The sequence below is a fragment of the Dipodomys merriami genome, unplaced genomic scaffold, assembly GCF_024711535.1.
Source record: "Dipodomys merriami isolate MVZ:Mamm:240054 unplaced genomic scaffold, mDipMer1.0.p SCAF_204, whole genome shotgun sequence".
NCBI classification, from domain to species: Eukaryota; Metazoa; Chordata; class Mammalia; order Rodentia; family Heteromyidae; genus Dipodomys; species Dipodomys merriami.
Genome location: NW_027203427.1, coordinates 631,263 through 656,004, shown reverse-complemented (window position 1 = coordinate 656,004; position 24,742 = coordinate 631,263).

Here is a 24,742-nt window from a genome sequence, read left to right as displayed (position 1 = left end):
TATAACAAAAACCTACTGACCTGTATAACTGGCAACAGCAAATTTTGTTCTTTTGTGAAAAACCCTAGGGTCTCATCTCCTTATTTGAGACCACATTCTTCATACATCAGCCAACCTGGGATGATTGTCAGCAACATTTACAGGTGCTTTTCACCTGGAAGGAAAGCGAATGAATCCAGCACAGTGCCTTGAAGGCAGTCCTTGTACGATATGGTTTCCCCACTGATGACCCAGTCCATTTGGAGCAAGTCTTTCCTCAGACTTGCCCAAGCTGGGACTACAAAAAAGATCAAGGCAAGGAGGAACTTTTCAATTATTACCACTTTGTTAGCAGGGATACAGGCAGTGGCTAGGAAACCAACTAATTTATCTATGGTGAGTGATACTGTACAGCTCCCCAGTGAGTCCCCTAATGCTTTTCTGGAATGGCTCCTAGAAGCCCCTAGGCACTATATGGCTATAGATCCTGAGGCCCTGGAGAATTGAAGAGCCCTAAATATGGCCTTTGTTACCCAATCAGCCCCAGATATTTGAAGAAAGCTTCAAAAGTTAGAAGGTTTTGAGGGAAAGGAGTTATCTGCATTGGTAATGGTTGCTCAGTGGGCATTTGATAACAGAGATACCCTGGAAGAAAAATAGTCTAAGAAGGAACTTCGAGTTTTGGTAGCAGCACCAGGATATGTATTAAGAAACCCTTGGTGAAAACAGTATAATTCATTTGCAAATGGCAGTAGGGAACCTCTAGGAGGAGATCAGTGTGCTTACTGCAAGCAAAAGGACAATGTGATGTCACTGTGGAGATGATGTTACAAAGCGATAATGATGGTACAATGGCATGGCTGACCTCAATTGTCCCTAATTCAAAATGATGATATGGTTACCCAAGGAGACTGTGATGTCCCAGAGGCCGTGTGTTATTTCAAAGGTGCTAAGAGTTCATAATAGGTTTAGCATGTCACAATCTGATTGTGATGTCACAATGGCAATGTGACTCACAAAGGGTTGGTGTTGTCACAGTGTTGATGAGGTATCCATTGGATAGTGATGTCATGACAAATATGTAATATCACCATCACATATCCACTTTCAATTGCTATTAGATCACAATAAAGATACCAGTTCAAGGAAAGAGCTAGAAGTCAGAAAGGCCATGAATTTTCTAAAATATTATGAGGATATGATAAGCTTGTGAAAACACAATGGGACAGTGTATTATATTGGCAATGTGATGTTACAATATCATGTCAAAATAATGTTTTTATGTCATAATTAGTTGGTGATTCCATACCGGTGATGAGGTCACAACAGGCTTGTGATGTTGTGATGGTTGATGATGTCATTTCATAATGCTCTGATGTCATTGAAGTTTGGTGATGTCACAATGAGCTGATGGTGTCAGCTCATGACAATGTGATGTCCCAGTGGTGCTGATACCACAAAGGGTTTATGATGTTACAATTGCATGATTGATCTCAAGTGTTATTAGTTTACAATATTAGCACACAAAGGGACTGTGATGTCACAAAAGACTCATAATAGGTTTTCCCAAAGCTATTATTAACTCATAACCTTTTAGAAAATTCTTGTTCTTTGGCACTTCTAGTTCCTACGTTGAACTCATATCCTAATTGTGAAGTGGTAACAATTGAAATTGAACATGCTATTGTGATATTACAAACTCATTAGTACATCACAAATCCATTGTGACCTCAAAAACAGTGTGAAGTCACAAACCTACTAGGGCCTCAGGGAATTTGAAAAATACCTGGCCTTTGTGACATCACAGTCCCATTTTGTACCCATCCTCCCTTTGTGAACTAATGACAATTGAGATCAGACATGTCATTGTAACATCACTAACCCTTTGTGGCATAATCACCAGTGTGACATCACATTGTTGTTATGATACAATTGACTCATTGTAACATAATAAAACTAGAATAGGATCATACCATTAGGACATCACCTTGTTATTGGGATGTCATAGACACATTATGAATGCCAGTTCTGTGATTTTATGCTATTTCAAATGTGGCATGTGGTTGATACCAGAAATTCATTGTGAGATGATAACTATTGTGATATCACTTTGCATGGTGATATCACTAACTCTCTGTGACATCACAAACCTCTCCTGTCATCATAACTTTTGTGACGTGCTGTCATTGTGATATCTTAGGCCCTTTGTGAGCTGATAATCTGTATTCGACCTCATAATATTTCAGGTATGACATGTGATATCAGAAATCCACTGTGACATCATGAAAATTCTGACATCATATTGGCAGATGTCATGACTATTGTGTCACACTGAGACATCAAAACCTGTTAGGACTTCATCACATTTGTGAAAACATTTACCTTTGGATATATCACAGTCCCTTTGTGAACTCATTGTGAATGAATGACATTTGTGATCCAGCATGATATGGTAACATTTCCAATCCATTGTGACATCGCAAAACTATTGTGAGCCCATCACCAATATAGCATCATCTAATAATTGTGATATCAAAATATTGTTATATCATAATATTGTGACATCACATTGCCATTGTGATATTACTGTTCCATTGTGTTTTTACAAACCCAGTATGACCTCATAACATTCAAGAAAATTCATGGCCTTTGGGACTTTCAGCACCTTCTGTGAATTGGCATTCTTATTGGGAAGTAGCAGCAATTAAAATTGGACATGTGGTTGTGATATTACAAACTCATGACATCACAAAGCTATTGTGACCTCATCACCACTTTGACTTCACAAAATCATTCTGAAATTACTTTCCCATTGTGACATCCCAAATCTATTATGATCTCTTACAACCTTTCAAAAAACATTTGGCTTTTGTGACATTACAGTCACTTTGTGTACCAATATCCTCATTGTAAACTAAGGACAATTGAGGTCAGAACTGCCATTGTAACATCACAGGGACATCTTCATACATGTGATATCATACAGTCATTAAGATACCATCATTCATTTTGACAATACCAACCTACAATGACATCATAGCATTATGACACCATGCTATCATTGTGATGTCATAAACATTTTTGAGTGCCTATTCTGTGATTTCATTCTATTTCAAATGTGGCACATGGGTTAATATCAGAAATGCATTGTGGCCTCATAACCATTGTGATATCACAATCTCTTTGTGACATCACATTGCCACTATGTTAACACTAATCCACTGTGACAACATGAACCTGCCTGTCCTCATAACTTTTGTGACATGTTGCCATTGTGATATATTAGTCCCTTTCTAAGCTCATGTTCTTTTTCGACCTCATAATATTTCAAATATGAAATGTGATATCAGAATCCACTGGGACTTCATGACCCCTGTGACATCAAACTACCGGATGTCATGACTATTGTGTCATGGTTTGTGACATCACAAACCTTCACAGTTTCTGTGTGGCATGGAGTGAGATCCTTTCATGTTTTCAAGTAAATATGAAGGACTCTATAGAAATCTATAAGCAAATGTTTGTTGCTTCGCTAGTGCTAAGTGTTGGCTATTTAAAAGCAAAACACAGAACAGCCAGGGTTCACTGATTCCTGTCAATGATGAAACCATTCAATCACTGAGTCCTTCTCTGAACCCTCACTCCATGTGTGAATGACAGAAACCCAAGAGAGGCTGTGAGCAAAGGGCCTTGATGTGACCTGGCTGCATTTGAATGCAGTCTCAAAATGGGAGAAGTAGGATGAACTTTCAGTGTGTTTCTTACACACCTGACCCATCGCTGGTACTTTCATGCTATGTAGATAGAGGTCAGCCATTAACAATTCAAACAACACACTGAAATAAAAAGTGAAAAAATTCAATGACATCAGTATTCAAATACCAAATAGCAAGATGATGGCAAGTGAAATGAACTCCACGACATGGACACAAAAGGTTTCTCTTTGTTGTAGTTTTTAATGTACTATGTGATTTCTTTTTCCTTTTGTGTCTTTAGTTCTCCATATAGTTTATCCCCTGTTGTCATTGTATTTGATTTTGGTACCCTGGGTATTTTATGTATGTTTGACTGAATTAGGGAAGAGAAGGGGAACAAAAAATAGACAAAGGACAGAGGAGAATAAATGCAACAGTGATACTCACAAGACAATATGTTGGAAATGTTCTGTACAACTTGGGGTGGTTTGTTGTGCAGGGAAAATGGGAGAAAAAGTTTGACAAGGAATGTACTCACTACCTTACTTATGTAATTAACTGTAACCCTTATATACATCACCTTGATAATAAAATTAAAATTTAAATAAAAAAGACAACCTCAATTTGTTTTAGGTGTTTTGTACACAGGTGAAAGGAGAGAAAGTAATTTTATCTATTATGTCCCTAGAATTCATAATGATACTTTATTGGAACTCTGACTACCCTTTCCTTCTCTAATATTTAACTCACATCCTTGTTCACAGATGGAAGAATGGACAATGGTTTGTTTTCTCTTCTAACTCATCTATTATACCTACTTATTACAATACACCTATTACACATTGGGGTTCTTATTCCGAATAGCTATTGCTGTTTGTAGAGACATTGCTTTTAAGGATTATAAATCTAAACCCTTTGCAAAGACAATGTGCAGAAAAGAAGATTGGGCTTTCTAAGAAGCCATGTCCTTGGCTATTTAGGGCTTGGCCTTACCTAGCTTGACTTCATATTGAGAAACTGAGATCCTAGTGGTATGTCAGGAAAGAAGCTTGTACATGCCAATGATACTAGGATACAAGGGAAATTCTTCTCCTAATACAGAAATAACAGACAGGAAGGCAGAGCACAGAGGTAGGGAAAAATCATATCTTAGTATACAAATGAGCTTCTGGATCAAGTTTGTTTGAACTTCCTCTCTGGAATTTTCTTTTGTGTTTCTATTCTTCTATTCACTGCATTGTAAACAGAAATCTCTACCAACTCTTCTTGAAATTTTGTCAAATGATCTATGAATTCTAATGGATATTTTTCAGAAATGGAAGAATATTTCTATCTTACAGCCTACTATGCAAGTATAAAGAAATATCTAATTATACTTCAATTTAAATTGATTTTAAATAAAAATTAAGAAGGAAAGAAATGCAATGGAAGTTTGTGAATCCTTTCTTAAAAATTAACTTTGATGGCTCTAAAAGAAAGGCTAACGAATGGGTCATTCTGACTAGAATATGATGTGAGAGCCGGGTGCTGGTGGTAAACCTAGCTACTTAGGAAGCTGAAATCTGAGGATAGTGTTTAAAGCTATCATTGGAAGGAATTCAGTGTCTTTCGCCAATTAATCACAAAAATAACTGGAAGCAGAGCTGTGGCTCAAGTAGTAGAGGGATAGCCTTGAACATAAAAATTTAGAGACATAGGCCAGGCCCAGAGTTCATGACCAGGACCAGCAAAAAGAAAAGAAAAGAAAATAAAAGAAAAGAAAAAGGAAAGTGAACAAAAGAGAAGATAAAAGAAAAGGCAATAAATATGGGACATGCACAGGTGAGATATCATGGTGAAAGCCTTTCATGTATTTAATATATACTAAATAAATGAATGAAAGGAAGACAAAATAGGCTCTATGGGTTTCTGGGAAGAAATGGCAGAGAAGGAAGGAGAGGAAATGAAGGTGAATATGATTTAAGTGCTTTAATGGAATATGTAAAATAGAACAGTGAATCCTGTTGAAATGTTTTAAGAAGGTAAAAGTGGGTTATTGAATAAGGATCAACGGCATGAAGTTGATGATGTACATTGGACGCATGAGTGAAAAAGTCACAATGAAACCATTTTTGCACAACTTATATATGCAGAAAAACAAACAAATTCATTCTTATTTTCTAGCAGTAAAAAAGCAGTGGTCAAAAACTGTATATGTTGCTATTTTCTACAAAAAATGTCACTATGTTTTTATGCTGTCTAAAATATCTCATTCCAACGTCATGAAAATTCTCTTACCCAGACTTGTAAATTCAATTTTTAATCTTAGTCACAATACAGACAATAATCATGAACTTGTTAAGAAATGATTGTAGAAAGTGAAGGATTTCAAAGCACACAGAAAAATTGATGAATGAATACCATATTGGGCATGATGGCTTATACTTGTAGTTCAGACTCCTAAGGAAACAGAGAATGGTAGGAATGTGCTTCTAGGTCAGTCAGGGAAAATTAGTAAGGCCATATCTCATTCATTAGGCCACCAGAGAACAATTTCTTTTTTTTAAATATGTTTATTATTGTGAAAATACTGTACAGAGGGGTTACATTTACAAGGTAAGTATTCAAGTGGTTTTTTTCTTTCTTGTGATTGTTTCCAACATATTTATAAGGTGATTTCTTTGTTGCTTTGTATGTACCTCCCCCATGGTATAAGCCCTGCTTTCACTGTATTTGATGTTGATATAATTTGTGGAGGGGAAGGGAAAAAATAAATAGTTTAAATAGGGTTACAGGTGGACCCATTACAACAATGGATGTACAAAACGTTATGTCAAAAAAAGAGAACAGTTTCTTTAGTCTGGCTCCAATTTTGTGGTCTTATCACTATCAGTGACCAAAACTAACCATGTTGCTGAATGTCTCTCAGATTAGATTTGTACTTGTTTTCTCACAGGTTTATATTCAGTAGTGCATATATGTTAGCAAAGTCCAGAAGTGCTGCTGTGTTCTTTTTGTGGTGTCTATTAGGAGGTTCATGTTTTGAATTACCATTACTAGCAATCTTCCTTCCAGTTCTAGACTAAGGAGATAGCTGGTAGATTGCTCTGCTCAGTTATTCTTTCCCTTGGTAATTTGTGAGAATGCATGGAGAACTTTTTGATAGTTAACAAATCGCCTATTTCTTGTTGAAATATCACTATGAATTCAAGGATTTACAATTTCTTTAATGGATGTGATATCCAAATTCATCAGTGAATAGCACTTGATAGCTCATTTCTTTTCTCTTATTAGTTTAGCTCAAGCTAACTTTGTATCCCACACAGTAGTGATTCCTTGGGTACTGACACCTGCACAGGCCAATCCCAAACATCTGGATGTCCTCTTGTGTCACTCTATCTCAGCACCTTCAATGTAGTCAACAATGCTATTTCTCCCTTGCATGGACAATCAGCTTTCCTCACTCTTGCTTCCAAGCCCCTTGTAGCTTTCTCCCCATATGTATGACATTTCTGGGTGCTAATGGTTCCAAAAATCTGTTTAACGATGCCAACATCATCTTCCTTTCTGCGGTTCTACTCACTCTGCTTGCGCCCAATATCTTTAGCAGAGGTGATGAGCACAGTGTTTTCTTAGTAACTAGGAGACCACTGAGTGTAGAAGACAGATGCAGGATGGCAAAACACAATAGGTTCTAGGATAACCTGAGTTTATACTCTTTTTCAAGAAGAATCTGCTTCTAAACACAGTAGCTATGGTGAAGATGTTTAAAACCCAGAAAAATAATTTGAGGCTAAGTACAAACATTTGAAATTATACACAAGGCTAGGTTGGTAGAAAAGATTGTTCACGTATGAAGGGAGTCAATCTCTGAAAAGACTTGCTTTTATGAACTGATCAGGACAAAAAAAACTTCAGAGAAGAAGGAGGAAACAAGGCAGAGCTGTACATTACACAATGTCCAGGCATTTTCTTATCAATGAGGTCCACTTTCTTATTTCACCATTATGGATTGCTTTATAGGACAGCAGTGCTGTTATATAGCCATATAAAGGTTATCAGTGAGCAAAAGCAATTAAAAATGTTCTGTTCTGGATGATAAAGACATGTACCAAATTTGTCTGTAAATTTCTGGAACTAACACTCCAGTGGACAGGTCTTGTCTCAGTTAAAAGAAATCAAAAGAAAAACAGCTTTGAAACAAAGGTACCATTGGCATGATCAAGCCACTGGAAAGCAACTTGTTGATTCTTTTCTGTGGCTACAATATTTTCTGTTGATGATCTAGTTCCTCTGAGAATCAGAATGTGCAGTGTTGCTGAAATGAGGCAGGTAGACAACTATGCTTAACCCTACCCAGATGCTGCTGATTTACATGATCAAACATCATAACCCACTATGCTCAGGACTAATTCATTTCCATGCATTTTGCATGCATTTATTCCATGCATTTGTTCAATTCCATGCATTTTGCTGCTACTTATAGGATGTCATGTTTCTTTTTTTTTTTAATATTATTTTATTTTATTTGAGAACATACTGTACAGAGGGGCTACAATTACATGGGCAGGATAATGCATACATTTGTGTGTGTGTGTGTGTGTGTGTGTGTGTGTGTGTGTGTGTGTGTGTGTGTGTGAAGCACTTTACTTTCTTATCTTTTGTAGGACACCTTACTAAATCCAAATTTTCACTACTGTGAACAATATCACAATTAACATAGGCATGCATCAATTCCTTCTTAATACAACTTTCATAAATTGGTGGTTTTTCCTGTGGATATATAACCAGGAATGAGCTAGTCAACTCATCTGGTATATCCCTTTTTAGGTTTTTAGTGACTTCTGTACTCTCATCACTACTGGCTATCTAACTTATATTCCTACCAACTGAACTTGCTTATCTAGTAGTTTAGGTTATACAACTAGTTTGGATTCACAGGGCAAATGAGAAGCCATTCTCGGCATTAGAAACAGGGCTGTTGCTGTTCTTGTTGTTTCCTAGTAAAAGAGAATTAAATTTTAAATTATATTGATCCACGCATATTAGTCATATGTAGTTCATGTCATGGTATCAAGTTTCAATAAGACTTACATTGTGTAATAAATAAATGTGTGTATGTGGCATATCAACAATCTTAAACTAACTCCTTTTTTTGAGGAGAATTTCTAAAGACCTGGGGGTTTGGCAATCAAATATTGGAAATGGGAGCTTCTGAGTTACACAGGAGTAATCCTCACATGGCCAAGAAATCATAGATGGAAATTTCTAAAACCGAGAACTAAAATCATTTTTAAGCTGTTTATCTGAGGTATTTTATTTTATCTCAGGGATGGAAAGCTGTACAGCATACCAGGCATGTTAATCCTGGTATGATTGATTCAATTGCTAAATGTCTAAGAGATCAGCTCATCTCAAGTGGTGTCCATGAGGGTGTTTCCAGATCGCACAATCTCTACCATCACTTTCTGGATTAACTATGGATAGTATTATGTGAAGGTGTTAAAGTATGGGGTGGTGCTTAGTTGGAGGAAATATACCACTTACAGGCTCAGACTTGGACTAAATATTTTTGTCCTGTCAACTTCCTGTCTTCTCATGGTTTCTTGTCTGATCTAAATTGAGTGGCCTCTGCTAGATGTTCCTACCCCATAACATTCTGTCTCACCATTGGCCAAGGAAGCCAAGGAGTGTGAACAGAAGTTGTTCCTGTCAAGCATTTGCTTTCAGACACAGGAAATTTATGAAATCTCTCATATCTCTTTGTTTATTGTGAAAATTCTGTATAGAGGGGTTACAGTTACATGGGCAAGATAATGAGTATATTTCTTATAAAGCATTGTAGCCTCCTCCTTTGTTTCCCCTTCCCATCCCTTCCCATCCTCCCCACCCCAGAGTCCTCCTCGTCCCCCGCACCGAAGTTGTAAAATTCGTTCATTTTCGACATAAAAATTTGTACATCTCATTGTTGCAATGGGTCCACCTGTATCCCTATTTAAACGATTTGTTTTTCCCCTTCCCCTCCACAAATTATACCAACAACAAATACAGTGAAAGCAGGGGTTATACTGTGGGGGAGAGACATACATAGCAACAAAGAAATAATGTTATAAATGTGTTAGAAACAATCGCATGAAAGAAAAAAACATTTAAAATACATATCTTAGGGTTCATTTCCCTAACATCACCTTATCTGACCTTTTCTGCTTGACTCAAACATATACTAGATATTGCAAATAAGGGAAACCATGGGACCTATGGCTTACTTAACTTAATAAAATTTTTTCCAAGCCTTTCCATTTCCTAACAAAATGAGGCAATGTCATTCTTTCTGATGGAGTCATAGAATTCCATTGTGTATATATACCCCATTTTCTTGATCCATTCATCTACTGAGGGGCATCTGGAAATCTCTGATATTTCTTGACTAGCAATCTATACTTTAACCAGGTAACAAGGATTCATACAAAATTTCAGAAACTATGCTTTTGGTAAAGTCTATTTTGGTTAAGAAGATCTTAATTTGGCATAAGTTAGGCATACACAAATATTGCTTAAGACAATGATCTCATGTATCAAAACAATAATGATTTGAGAAATTTGAGGCTAGATCCCAATGAAGTTTGAAAAGTAAAGAAGTAGATTGAAATAAAGGGTACATTGGCAAATTTGCTACCAAGAATCTATCTTAAAAGATAGATAGGGGGAGGTTCCGGGAAGATGGCGGAGGAGAAGCTGGAATCTGAACAAGCTCTCGCATAGAAAGTAGGTTTAGAGTTCCAGTGAACAGTCCTAAGCCAGAGAACCACACCAAGTGTGCCATTACAGGACAGAGAGTTAGACAAGAGAGGGGAAGCCAAGGAAACGCACCAGCTGCCTCTCCGGCTGCGGGGTCGCGGCGGCGACCACCGCCGCGGGAGTCATACCTGAGACACAGAGAGTCGGGGACGAAGGAGCCAGACGCAGCAGACGAGCGGATTCTACTCAACACCAACAAGAACCGACAAGGAGCGAACATCTTCATCCTGCTGTTTGCAGACCAGAGACGACCCAGGATCCAAGACTCGGCGTGAGTACAAGCCCGACATCCTCACTCCTCAGGGAGCAGAGGAGGGAAGGCCACCCCTCCCCCCCCAGCACCGGTGATCTCCATCTTGGATACCGACAAAGCTCGGAGTTGCTGCTAGCTCCAGCTCAGGCCTTGGAATAAAACGAGTCATTTAGCAGGTCACAAGAACTTAACGGCGAAGTGACCTGCCAGACTCAGCTCCATCCAGGGAAAAGTCACCCAGCTCAGGCTCCAGCCTACGGAGTGCCTAGCGTCACTGGGTAACCAGAGCCAGAGGCTGCCCCTCCCTCTAGCAGCCACCACAATCAATTGAAAAACAGAAACCCTGAGAATGGCTCCAGGCTGGGCGCTGTGAGCTCTATCACAAAATAGCCCCAGGGAAAAGCTACTGTTTGTTGAAAGGCCTCAACCCTACCCAGAACCTAGCCTCATAACCACATCCCCCTCTTTTGTGACTCTCAAAGCAGACCACCCTCCCAGAAAACTAACCTGGGAGGGGGATCTCAAAATCTTGGGTAAAGCAGAGCATTTTTCTGCCTCTTCCAACCAACCGACTTAAGAAACCAATCAAGCCACAGGACCTCAAGCTGTCCAGAGACTACAACAAGAGACTGGTTGCAGACAAAAGGGAGATACAGGATTCTTCCCACTCCTCCCCCCCCAAAAAAAAAAAAATCAAAAGACTTTTTTTTCTTTTTTTTTTTTTCTTCTTCTTCTTTTCTTTTTTTTGCTTGTTTTTTCTTTTTTGTTACCTTATATATATATATATATATATATATATATATATATATATATATATATATATAAATTTTTTCCCTTCTAAAACTTTTATTAATCTTTAATTTTTGCCTCTTCTGAAAAAATAATTGTTTTCCAGTAATTTTTTTTCTCATCTTATAATTTTTATTTTAGGAATACGTGAATGAGAGTTTTCCTTTCTTTTCTTGTCTTCTTTCTCTTTTTCTTTCATTCTTAATTATCTTTTTGTTTTTTATCTAGCTCTACTGAACTTCTGATCTTTTCTTCTCCCTTTCCCATCCTTAAAGCTTTCCACATCTCCTCTATGTCCCTCCCCTTCTCTGAACATATTCACATTCCTCTCTAAATAGACGGTCTTTTAACCTCTATAATAACATTAATTTTTACGTTTCTATTCTTTTTCTGGTCTCTCTTTATTCCCCTTTCCGTCTCTTCTTTTTCTCTCTCTCTCTACTTGCATCCTACCCAACCCATTTCCTGCACTGTGATTAGGACATAGTTAACTCTCCCTGTGCCTCCCCACACCAATCTATTCCTATTTTTTACCCACATCTCTCCCTAATCCTAATAATTTCTGGTTTTCCAAATTCTTTTCTGCGGTTCGAAGTCCTTTAACATATAGTCATTTGATGTTGAATAGATGTATCTGTTGAACTAGATTGTATCTGTAGACTATTGACTGTACAAATGCAAACTTTGGTTGATGGTTGCCTTAAGATAGTGTTCTAGCACAAAACTGGTGCAATCTGTATCTCAAATGGGCCGAGTAAGCCGGAAAAACACAAGAAAAATGGCAAATTCGGGTATCTCAATTCCCAACCTTGATAATCAGGGATTAGAACAGATAAAGAATAATCCAGAGGAGAGTTCCCAAATAGCTCTACAAACACTAATAGCAAACATGATAAATGAGAAGTTTGACAATGTACAAAGGACTCTGTATGAGCATGATAGAGAGAGAGAGGAGGCATCCCAGAAGTTTATACAGGAACATCATAAGCGTGAGGAAGCTTCTCAAAAACTGATACAGGATTTGCGTGAACAACTTGAGAATACTCAAAGAGAAAGGGAGGAATGGCATGAGCAGGCAGAGAACACTCAAAGAGAACTGCAGGAATCCCACAGAAGGGAGGAAACTAATCAAAGAGTAATTCACGAATTAAGAGACCAGGTAGAGAATACACAAAGATCACTAAAGACATTCATGGAATCCATTAACAAAGAGCTGAAGGAAGTCAGGGAGACCACAAAGGGAAGGCTGAATGGAACCCAACAGAAGGAATGGGAGTCCAAAGAAACCATAACCAATCAACTAAGTGATTTGAGAACAAACACTGAACACCAAATTAAGGAAGTAAAGAAATTCATACAAGACCTAAAACAGAGCTTCAACAAAGAACTTGAAGCCATCAAAGCTGACCAATTAGAAGGAAAAGAGATAAAAAACAAAGTAGAGAGTCTTGACAGCAGGTTAGACCATGCAGAAGATCGAATCTCAGGGATTGAAGACAGCCTAGATATTATAGAGAAAGAACATACAACCATCCAAGACAAGTCCAAGAAATATGATAGGTCTATCCAACACCTGGAAGACACCATCAGAAGGCCCAATCTAAGGATAATGGGTGTAGAGGAGCACCTAGAAACAGAAGTTAATGGTCTAGGAAATTTGTTTAACAGGATCCTAGCAGAGAACTTCCCAAACATACAAAAAGATAGGCCTATTCAGATACAAGAAGCTTTTAGAACCCCAAATAGACCAGACCAGAATAGGACATCCCACCGTCACATTATAATCCACACAGGATCAACCCAGACCAAGGAAAAGATCCTTAAAGCTGTCAAGGAGAAAAGGTTAATCACCTATAAAGGGAAACCAATTAGAATTACCTCAGATTTCTCACCAGAGACAATCAAAGCAAGAAGAGCCTGGAATGATGTATGCCATGCCCTAAAAACAAACAACTATCAACCAAGAATACTGTACCCAGCTAAACTCTCCTTCATAACTGAAGGCCAAATAAAAACCTTCCATAGCAAAGAAAAATTGAAACAATACATCTCCACCAAACCAGCCCTGCAAAAGATTCTTAAAGATGTCCTACACATAGAAAACCAACAAGAACGCAACAAAGGCCAAGAAACTGCACCCAAACTGAGAATCCAAGAACCTTAGGAAGAACCCAGTTTTCACAGCCCCCAAGAAGGTGGATAACATGGCAGGAACTCCCAAATACCTCTCAGTCCTATCTCTTAATGTTAACGGACTGAACTCTCCAATTAAGCGACATAGACTGTCTAGTTGGATTAAAAAACAAGACCCTTCTATCTGCTGCCTGCAGGAGTCACATCTTGCCCGTAAAAACAAACATATTTTCAAGGTTAAAGGCTGGAACAAAATCTACCAAGCAAACGGCCCTCATAAACAGGCGGGAGTTGCAATCCTAATATCAGATAAAATAGACTTCAAATTAAAATTCGTGAGAAGAGATAAAGAAGGTCGCTACATACTAATTAAAGGATCTCTCCTTCAGGAGGATATTACAATTCTAAATATCTATTCGCCAAACAATGGAGCACCCAAATTTATCAAAGAAACACTACTTTCCCGCAAATCCCAGATAGATCCAAAGATATTAATCGTTGGGGATTTTAACACACCACTCTCCCCACTAGATAGATCAACTCGGCAAAAACTCAACAGAGAAACCGCAGATCTAAACAGCTGCATAGATCAACTAGACTTAACAGACATTTACCGAACATTTCACCCAGCAGCATCAGAATACACGTTCTTCTCAGCAGCACATGGAACGTTTTCTAAAATAGACCACATTTTAGGCCACAAAGCAAACTTGTCTAAATTCAGAAACATTGAAGTTATACCTTGCATTCTCTCTGACCACAAGGGAATAAAATTAGAACTCAACACCAAAAGCCACCAAAGAAAGTCCGGTATCACATGGAGGCTGAACAACACACTGCTGAATCATGAGTGGGTCATGGAAGAGATTAGAAAGGAAATTCAAATGTTCATGCTATTCAACAAAAATGAACACACAAATTACCAGCTCCTCTGGGACACAGCAAAGGCAGTACTCAGAGGCAAGTTTATAGCTCTGAGCTCCTACATCAACAAATTGGAGAGATCGGAAACTAATAATTTAATGACACATCTAAACCTCCTTGAAAAAGAGCAGCAAGATAAACCCCAATCCAGTAGACGGAAAGAAATAATCAAAATTAAATCAGAATTAAATGAATTAGAATCCAAAAAAACTATAGAAAGAATCAACAAAACAAAGAGTTGGTTCTTCGAAAAACTTAACAAAATTGACAGACCCTTAGCAAACCTTATCAGAAAAAGGAGAGAACACACCCAAATTAATAAACTCAGAGAAGAGAATGGAAACATCACCACGGAAACAACCAAGATTCAGAACATTATAAGGGAATACTTCTCAAAACTTTATGCTAATAAGTTTGAGAACTTGACAGAAATGGACCTTTTCCTAGCAAATATTGACATGCCAAAACTAAACCAAGATGAGTTAAACCAGCTTAACAGGCCCATATCAAGCATCGAAATAGAAACAGCAATAAGAGACCTCCCAGCTAAGAAAAGTCCAGGACCAGATGGTTTTACAGCGGAATTTTACAAGGCCTTCAAAGCAGAGCTCACACCAATACTCCTCCAACTCTTCAATGAAATTGAAAGAGAAAGCTCACTACCGAACACATTCTATGAAGCCATAATAACCCTCATCCCAAAACCAGGCAGGGACTCATCAAAGAAAGAGAACTATAGACCCATTTCTTTGATGAACATTGATGCAAAACTTCTCAACAAAATTTTGGCCAATCGACTTCAACAATTCATCCAAAAAATCATACACCATGATCAAACAGGATTCATTTCAGGGATGCAAAGCTGGTTCAATATATGCATATCAATTAATATTATTCATCACATCAACAGGAGCAAGAATAAGAACCACATGGTTATCTCAATAGATGCAGAAAAAGCATTTGACAAGATCCAACACCCCTTTATGATGAAGGTTCTGGAAAAATTAGGAATCCATGGAACATTCCTCAATATAATAAAGGCTGTATATGACAAACCTACAGCCAGCATTATACTCAATGGTGAAAAACTAAAGCCATTTCCTCTTAACTCAGGAACAAGACAAGGATGCCCACTCTCTCCACTTCTCTTCAATCTAGTATTAGAATGCCTAGCTACAGCAATAAGACAAGATGCAGACATAAAGGGGATCCAAATAGGGAAAGAAGAAATAAAACTCTCCCTCTTTGCAGATGACATGATCTTGTATTTAAAGAATCCCATAGACTCCACTCCCAAATTACTCAAGCTGATTCAAAACTTTGGCAAAGTAGCAGGTTATAAAATTAACCCCCCAAAATCAATGGCTTTTCTATATGCCAACAATGAGAAAAGTGTGGCTGAAATTAGGAAAGCAACTCCATTTGTACTAGCCCCACAAAAAATAAAATACCTAGGAATTAACTTAACCAAAGAAGTGAAGGACCTCTATGATGAAAACTTTAAAATCTTGAAAAAGGAAATCAACACAGAACTTAAAAAAATGGCAAAACCTCCCATGCTCCTGGATTGGCAAGATTAACATCATGAAAATGGCAATACTTCCCAAGGCTATCTACAAATTCAACGCGATACCTATCAAAATTCCACCCTCATTCTTCAAGGAAATAGAGGAGGCAATCCAAAAATTCATATGGAACAATAAAAGACCCCGAATAGCAAAAACGCTCCTCAACGGAAAGAACACTGCTGGAGGAATATCAATACCAAATTTCAAACTCTACTATAAAGCCATAGTAATCAAAACAGCTTGGTATTGGCATAAGAACAGACCTCAGGACCAATGGAATAGAATTGAAAACCCAGAAATGAACCTACAGACCTATAGCCACCTAATCTTCGATAAGGAAGCTAAAACAATAGAATGGAAGAAAGACAGCCTCTTCAGTAAATGGTGCTGGCAAAATTGGTTAACTACATGTAGAAAACTAAAGCTAGATCCTTATATATCACCCTGCACCAGAATCAACTCCAAATGGATCAAAGACCTTGAACTCAAAGCAGACACTCTGAAAACATTACAGGATGGAATAGGAGAAACCCTAGGTCTCCTTGGCTCAGGTCGAAATTTTCTGAATAGAGACCCGGAAGCACAACAAATCAAAGAAAGGTTGGACAAATGGGATTGCATAAGATTGCAGAGCTTCTGCAGGGCAAATGACATAGCTGGCAAGATCAATAGAAAACCCACCGATTGGGAGAAGATCTTTACTAGCCATACAACGGACAAGGGTCTCATATCTAAAATATACTTGGAACTCAAAAAATTAAACCACCCAACAACAAATCCTCAAAGAAACAACTGCCCAATAAATAAGTGGGCGAAAGACTTAAAGAGAAGCTTCTCTGAAGAAGAAAGAAGGATGGCCAATAGACACATGAAGAAATGTTCAACATCCCTAGCCATAAAAGAAATGCAAATCAAAACAACATTGAGATATCACCTCACTCCAGTTAGAACAGCAAAAATCAAGAACTCTAATAACAACAGATGCTGGAGGGGATGTGGACAGAAAGGAACCCTACTTCATTGTTGGTGGGAATGTAAACTTGTTCAACCACTTTGGAAAGCAGTATGGAGGTTCCTCAAAAGACTTCACATAGATCTCCCCTATGATCCAGCAATCCCACTTTTGGGCATTTACCCAAATGTTTACAAACAAGACCACACTAAAGCTACCAGCACAACTATGTTTATTGCAGCATTATTTACCATAGCTAAGATATGGAACCAACCCAGATGCCCCTCAGTAGATGAATGGATCAAGAAAATGTGGTATATATACACAATGGAATTCTATGCCTCCATCAGAAAGAATGACATTTCCCCATTTGTTAGGAAATGGAAAGGTTTGGAAAAAATTATATTAAGTGAAGTAAGCCAGGCCCAAAGAAGCATAGGTCCCATGGTTTCCCTTATTTGCAATATCTAGTATAGGTATGAGTCAAGCGGAAAAGGTCAGATAATGTGATGTTAGGAAAATGAACCCTTAAATATGTATTTTAATGTTTTCGTTTCTTTCATGCATGTATTTCTAATGCATTTATAAGATTATTTCTTTGTTGCTTTGTATGTCCCTCCCCCACAGTGTAACCCCCGTTTTCACTATATTTGATGTCAGTACAACATGTGGAGTAGATGGGGACAAACAAGTCGTTTAAGGATTCAGGTGGACCTGTTGCAACAATGAGAAGTACAAAATGTCATGTCAAAACCAGCTTTACAATGCCGGTGCGGGGGGGGGGGGGGGGGGAGGGGGGTATAATTGGGTGGGGGGAGGGGGGTAAAATTGGGTGGGGGGAGGGGGGAGGCGGGGAAGGGAAGTGAAGGGTAAACAAAGGAGGAGGCTGCAATGCTTGGTAAGAAATGTATGCATTATCCTGCCCATGTAATTGTAGCCCCTTTGTACAGTATGTTCTCAAATAAAATAAAATACAATTAAAAAAAAATAAGTTAAACCACAAATTTAAATATATATCAGCTGTTTACATAAAATCCACATGGTATTATGTAATGTAAGTGACCTAGAGAGTATGCCTGGGTTCTATGCAAATATAACGTCCTATTACCTGAGACTTCAGCCTCTGCAGATTTGGTTGTCTGCAAGAACCCTGGGACCAGTTTTTCAAGGACATAGCAGGACAATTTTTTTCTTTATCCCTCTAGTGTTTGGGTGCAACCAAATACCTACAAGCAAAGCAAACAAAAAAATACTCCAGGCTTCTTTGTACTTATCTAATTCCTCTTTAAAGACTGGGTCAATATTACCACATCCCCTAACTCTGTAAACAAAGGTCTCCCTTCTTGTTTTTAATCTGAGTCTCCTCAAACATTTGATGCAATGTGTCTTAAGACAAAGCCTTTCCAGCTTTTTCTGTTTATGTGGTGCTGAGGAATCAAACCCAAGGCCTCGTGCATGCAAGACAAGTACTCTACCACTGAGCTACCTTGCCAGCCCAACATGAATCTTTGAGTAAATGAATCTGTGATGCTTTCCTCTGGTTAACATTTCTTTCATTTTATAGGAGTTTGGGCACTGAGCCTTATGGTGAGTAAGAAAATGTTTCCATATCTCTCTGATCCACAACACTATCCAGGACTTTTCATGGGTTTGCTAGTCCTGTGGCTTGAACTCAGTGCTTTGACCCTCTTCCTGAGTTTTTGCTCAAAGCTAATGCCCTACAACTTGAGCCACATCTCTTCTTTCTGCTTTTTTGATGCTTAGAGATAAGAGTCTCCAGGACTTTCCTGCCAAGTCTGGCTTTGAACCATGATCATCATATCTCAGCCTCTTGAATTGTCCAACATCCAATATATCAGCCCTTATTCATGTAAGTTCCTCTAGAATCCTTCAGTCAGTTCAAGACCTAGACCTGATTCTGGGCCAAGAGCACTCAGACAAGATAAAGCCCACCATACTAGGCCATAGAATGCCCCACACAAATCCATCTCTGGGCTGTAAGAGTGACAAAGGTTGGTGCCCTTTGAAACACAACAGAAGGAGTGAGGATCTCCATTTATGCCCTTAAAACCAATCATCTATGCCTATCATAATGAAACACAAAATTTCAGTGATTTTCAAGGAATCCTCATATGAATGCTGCCATTGTTTTTTTCTGATAAATGTCAAATGTATGATGAAAAGGATTTTACTTCAGATAAACAACTGCAGTGTTGAAGCAGGGATCTCATGATATTTTTTCTTCACATGTGAAGCCTTAACTGTCTACAGAAAAAAAAACCAAGAGTTTCTACAAAGCAATGCTTCAATGCTTCCCTAATATATTATTTTGTTTCCAGAATAATTAGCTTTAGTGATCATAAGGAGAAAAACAAATTCAAATCAAACCAAATTTCTTCTTGTCATTTCTCTTATCTCAAGATTTGGCCAAGTTTTGTTGGAGGAAGAAAAGCAAGCCAGGGCTCTTTTGTGCTAACATCCTGTTCTTCAGGTGCCAGACAGCTCAGCATATTTCTTTCATATTTTCTTTCACACTGATGGAAAAAAGGAACACAAGAAGTGAATCCCATTCAATTCTTGAAGGTGGCATATTAAAGGTGGTCAGATGAAGCTAAAACATTTTATCAAAGGACTGGATGCTTTTGTAAACATTGAGTGATGGCAGCTGGAACTTGTTAAGGATTGTCTCCTGGTGGTAACCAAATATCTTGATATTTGAAAGCTGTGAATGGCAACTATCACTAGAAGGTAACAAATGCTGGGTAGGCTTTCACCAAAGAGAAAGCTCTTAGGCCTCACAGGGTTATCTCCAATTCTAGAATTGAATTGGGAAATGATTACAGGTTTTCCTATATGCTCCCATCACTTTGGCTCACTTTTGGCTGAATAATTTCTCATCGGAGGTCATGTTGTATTGCAAGTGCTATGACAGGGACCTAGGAAACTTCACAGAGTGGAGAGTCTTTCAAAGGACACCGAAAATAAAAGGAATTGCTTAAGTGAGCACTAACTAATTGCCAAATGTCCCGCAGTGCTCCAGTTAAAGTGTGGCAGGGACCTGAGCAAAGCATTGGGGCTTGCCAGAAATGACCAGCATCCTGATGAGTATTGGCCAACACCAAAGCCTTCAGGGAAGGGAAAGCCTAGCCAGCCACCTGCTCCACAGGAAGCCCTCCTCAGTCAGAGGGGAAGAGAAGCTCACTTTCAACATGGAACTGTCAGAGTGCCACAAACTTCTCATCTCAGTCATCTCTTCTGATGGCCAAAACTTTTATCTCAGCAATCATAAAAATTCAAACACAACGTAAAAATGCAGGTGGGAAATGTGCCTTTTGAGGTGAAGTAGAGAGCTCAAGCACCCACCAAGGCCACCCAGATGTTCTAAAAATCCCTGTCCTCAGGGGTAGCCTCTTTTCTCAGTTACTGGGGAAGTCATTTTTGCCCTCCCCTGAGATAATCAAGTGCCACCAGAAGCACAATTCTCCCTCCTCCAGTGTCACCACCAAGAATGTGCAAGTATCACAAGTATAAAATAATAAAGGGATAATATCTATTGTATAATCTACTAAAGATCACAATCACTAAAGTGATAAAATATCTGGTAGATGCATCACCAACTAAGATGCTCCTGCATTAACCATGTAGAGGAACCTCTCTATCAAGGAGACTGCCAAGCTTGAGACAAAGACCCTAAAGAAGTTGTTTCTAAATTCTCAGTAGAAGAATCACTACTGGGCTGTTGGATGAGAACTTGAGAAGCACTTTCTAAATGTGAAAACTACTAGTAGTGCCACTACTTTACATTAGCCCTTAACATTTAACTACATCTCATTGATTTTAAAATAACTATATTGAGATATCATAAAATGGTATCTCCCCAGTATGGTACCCTGGTACCAATGCCACCATAATGCAAGATCTTCCTAACCTTCTCCTGCCCTTCCTTTGTTGTTCACCTATCCCCAAGCCAAATCACAGGAAATAGAATTCTTCATCCCTGAGACTAATTATAGAAACTAGAATTCCTTTTCTCCATAAGTAGCTACAAAACCTAGTCTTACCTTTCTGTGCTGGAGCTAGCCAAGAAGAAACCTCTCACCCATGTTGTCAGATTAGAAACTTCTCATCCTATACATCAACTTATCTTGCCCTCTGTGTGGGAGGAAGGAGGGCCACATGGAAAGGCCAAGAAGAATCTGGACAGACAGGCATTGCTGAGCTTCCGTGTCCAGCTATTATCATTAAGTAGCCCTTCAATTCCAGACACATTTCTTCCATTCCTCATCATATCTCAGCATATACTCTGTGTCTTCTGATGGCTCTGTTGTCAGGCAAACTTTGACAATAAATTCATATTCTCCTCTGGTCACTGTGTCTTTTGTTATGGGATTTTTAGGAAGAGGAAGAGCCACACAGTTTTCTAATACTTTACAGACAACTTTCTTCTCTTAGCATCTAACTGTACAAAGGGGTTTCATTGTGGTATTTCCATATATACATAGAATTTGCTTTGGTCAAACTCCCTCGCTCTGTTACTCTCTTCAAAAATCTATGATGTTTCATCTCATGTAGAGTCTCTGTGCAGTAGTTATTGCTCCAGAATTTCATTTTACCTATAGGGCACTGAGGCATAGCAGCCAAGACCTGGCTGAAACTGAGATTCATTGGTGGCCATATTTTTATGTTTCTCCTGGAATTGAGGCAGTAAGATTATCTCCAACCCTCACACCAAAGGACCTGTATCATAACAGAGGATGCCAAGGTACAGAGATGACTTAAAGTATTCAGGAGAATGTCACGGGTTATATGTAAATATAGGACTTTTTATAGGAGAGACATGATCAGACACCAATTTTGTCATGGGTCCTGGAACCAATCCCTATAGACATGAAGGATGGTTGTATAGGAGACAAAATGTTACAGTGTTTCTGAATAAAACAGAAAAACCTAAAATGTACTGGAAAACACTGCAGAACACCAGAAAATGACATAAAATATACATATAATGTAAAGTGTCAGAAAGGTTTGGCAGCAAATACAACACCTGGAGAAGGACATCTGCCCATAAGGAACCCCTTCCATGCTAAGAAGAAACTTAGTATTGGGGTAAGGATAATTATCTGCTTAACAAACGGCACTGGGCCTCTGTAGAAGAAAAGTAAAGTTTGACGGTTACTTCAAAATGTAGCTTAAATCAAATAATTCTGAGAGTAAATATTTGTGTGTTCAAAAGAAAGAGAACCCTTAGTAAATCTAAAGATATAGGAAAATCATAATTACCACAGAGCAAGAAATATTTCTTAAGCAAACAAGAAAGAGACCAAAAATACAAAGACAGAGACTAACTAATCCATCTATTACTAGGAACTTATGTTTATGAAAAGGATAAGAAAGCTAGTCACCAATGGCTCACACCCATAATCCTAACTACTCAGGAGGCTGAAATCTGCAGATATTGGTTCAAAGCCAGCTCAGGCAGGAAAGTTCATGTGACTCTTAGCTTCAATAAACTACTCAAGAAAAGCCAGAGTGGGGCTGTGGCTCAAGTGGTAACATACTCACGTTGAGCAAAAGAAGCCTTAGGGACCGTGCCTAGGCAGAGTAAAAGATGCAGGACCAGCCCCCAGACCCCCAAAAAAGAATAAGAAGGGGGGCTGGGAAGATGGCTCAGTGGTAAAGCGCTTGCCTTCCATGCATGAGGCCCTGGGTTCGATTCCCTAGCACCACATAAGAAAAAAAGCCAGAAGTGGCGCTATACCTCAAGTGGTAGAGCACTAGCCTTGAGCTGAAGAGCTGAGGGACAGTGCCGAGGCCCAAAGTTAAGGCCCCACGACCAGACCCCCCTCCAAAAAAAAAAAGAATAAGAAAAAATATATAAAGATGAAACATGTGCAAGAAAACCATTTTATGTATTAAGAGAAAACATATTTGGTTTTGTTCTGATCCTGGGGCTTGGACTCAATGTCTGGGCACTGTCCCTGAGCCTTTTTTGCTCAATGCTAGGGCTCTACCATTTGAGCCATAGTTCTACTTCCAGCTTTTTCTGAGTAATTTATTGGAGATAGAAATAGTCATAGACTATTTCTGCCCTGGCTGGCTTCAAACCACTATCCTCAGATCTCAGCATGAGGAGCTAGGATTATTAGTGTCAGCCACCCAGCAAGAAAATATATTTTTAATATTTATAAGATTAATTACAAGTCTTTCCATTTCCTAACAAATTAGGCAATGTCATTCTTTCTGATGGAGGCATAGAAATTATATTAAGTGAAGTAAGCTGGGCCTAATGAAACATATGTCCTATGGTTTCCCTTATTTGCAATAACTAGTATATGTCTGAGACAAGCAGAAAAGGTCAGATAAGTTGATGTTAGGTGAAATGTACCCCAAGATAAGTATTCAAAAGCTTTTCTTTCTTATGATTTTTCTAACATATTTATAAGATGATTTCTTTATTGCTTTGTATGTCCCTCTCCCATGGTATAAACCCTGCTTTCATTGTACTTGAGGTTGGTATAATTTGTGCAGTGGAAGGGAAAAAACAAATCACTTAAATAGGGATACAGGTGGACCCATTGCAGCAATGAGATGTACAAGTCATTATGTTGAAAAAGCAATACTTGATAAGAAATGTACTCATTACCTTGCCCATGTAATTGTAACCCCTCTGTATGTTATTTTCACAATTAAATTAAAAGAAAGAAAGAAAATGAAGAATTACCCCCCCAATAAAGAAAGAAAATACTCCAGAAAAGAGACTAGAAAAGAGAGAAAGAAAGACAATGAAATAGAAGAAGTGGTTAATTTGGAATATGATTTCTCTTGTTAGTAAGGATTTTGAACAAATAAACTATGGGGAATGATTATTTTTGAAGGAATTTTCTAACAATAGAAATGTGGAGGATGGAAAATGAGTAATTTCAGAGCAAGAGAGTTAAAAATAAGATCCTAAAGCCTTCCTACTAAATGTTGTTTGATAACATATTTCAAGCTTGGGATACAGATAAATAGATATACACATATATATCTGCATTTAGAGTGATATATATGTATAGTCACACATATACATAGGTAAACATATAAATGTACCTAAGGCTAAATGAATAAATTTTATAAATATATATATATATGTATATATATATATATATATATATATATATATATATATATATATGGACAAGACAAATGGCCACTGGCTTCAGTTGGATTGGTGCAGAAGTGATCAGCAGTTCCCTAAACAATTATCCAATCTGAGAAATGAAAACTCACCTCAGGTGATGAAAGAAGTTGATGAACTCTCTCCCATCTATCCAACCTGCTTCCTACTAACAAGAAGGAAGAAGCTAAGATCAGAACACACCCTAACAACAGGGAGGGTTAGGAGATCAGTGTTGAAGGTCCACAATTGTGGGACAGTCTACAGGAGGCCAACTCACCAGGTTCCAAAGCTCAAGTTTAACCTGGTCTTCCCAGTGGGACCCTGTCACTGAAACCCAGCAAGCAAATAAATAGTTCCCACCAAGCCAGAAGTCTCACAACCCTACAAAGAACCAAGAAAGAGGAAGGAAAGGCTGGGAGAAGACATTCAACTGTACACACCCCCCCACACACACATACACGCAATATATGTACATTTGTATAGGTATCTGCATACATGTTTGTACATATATGT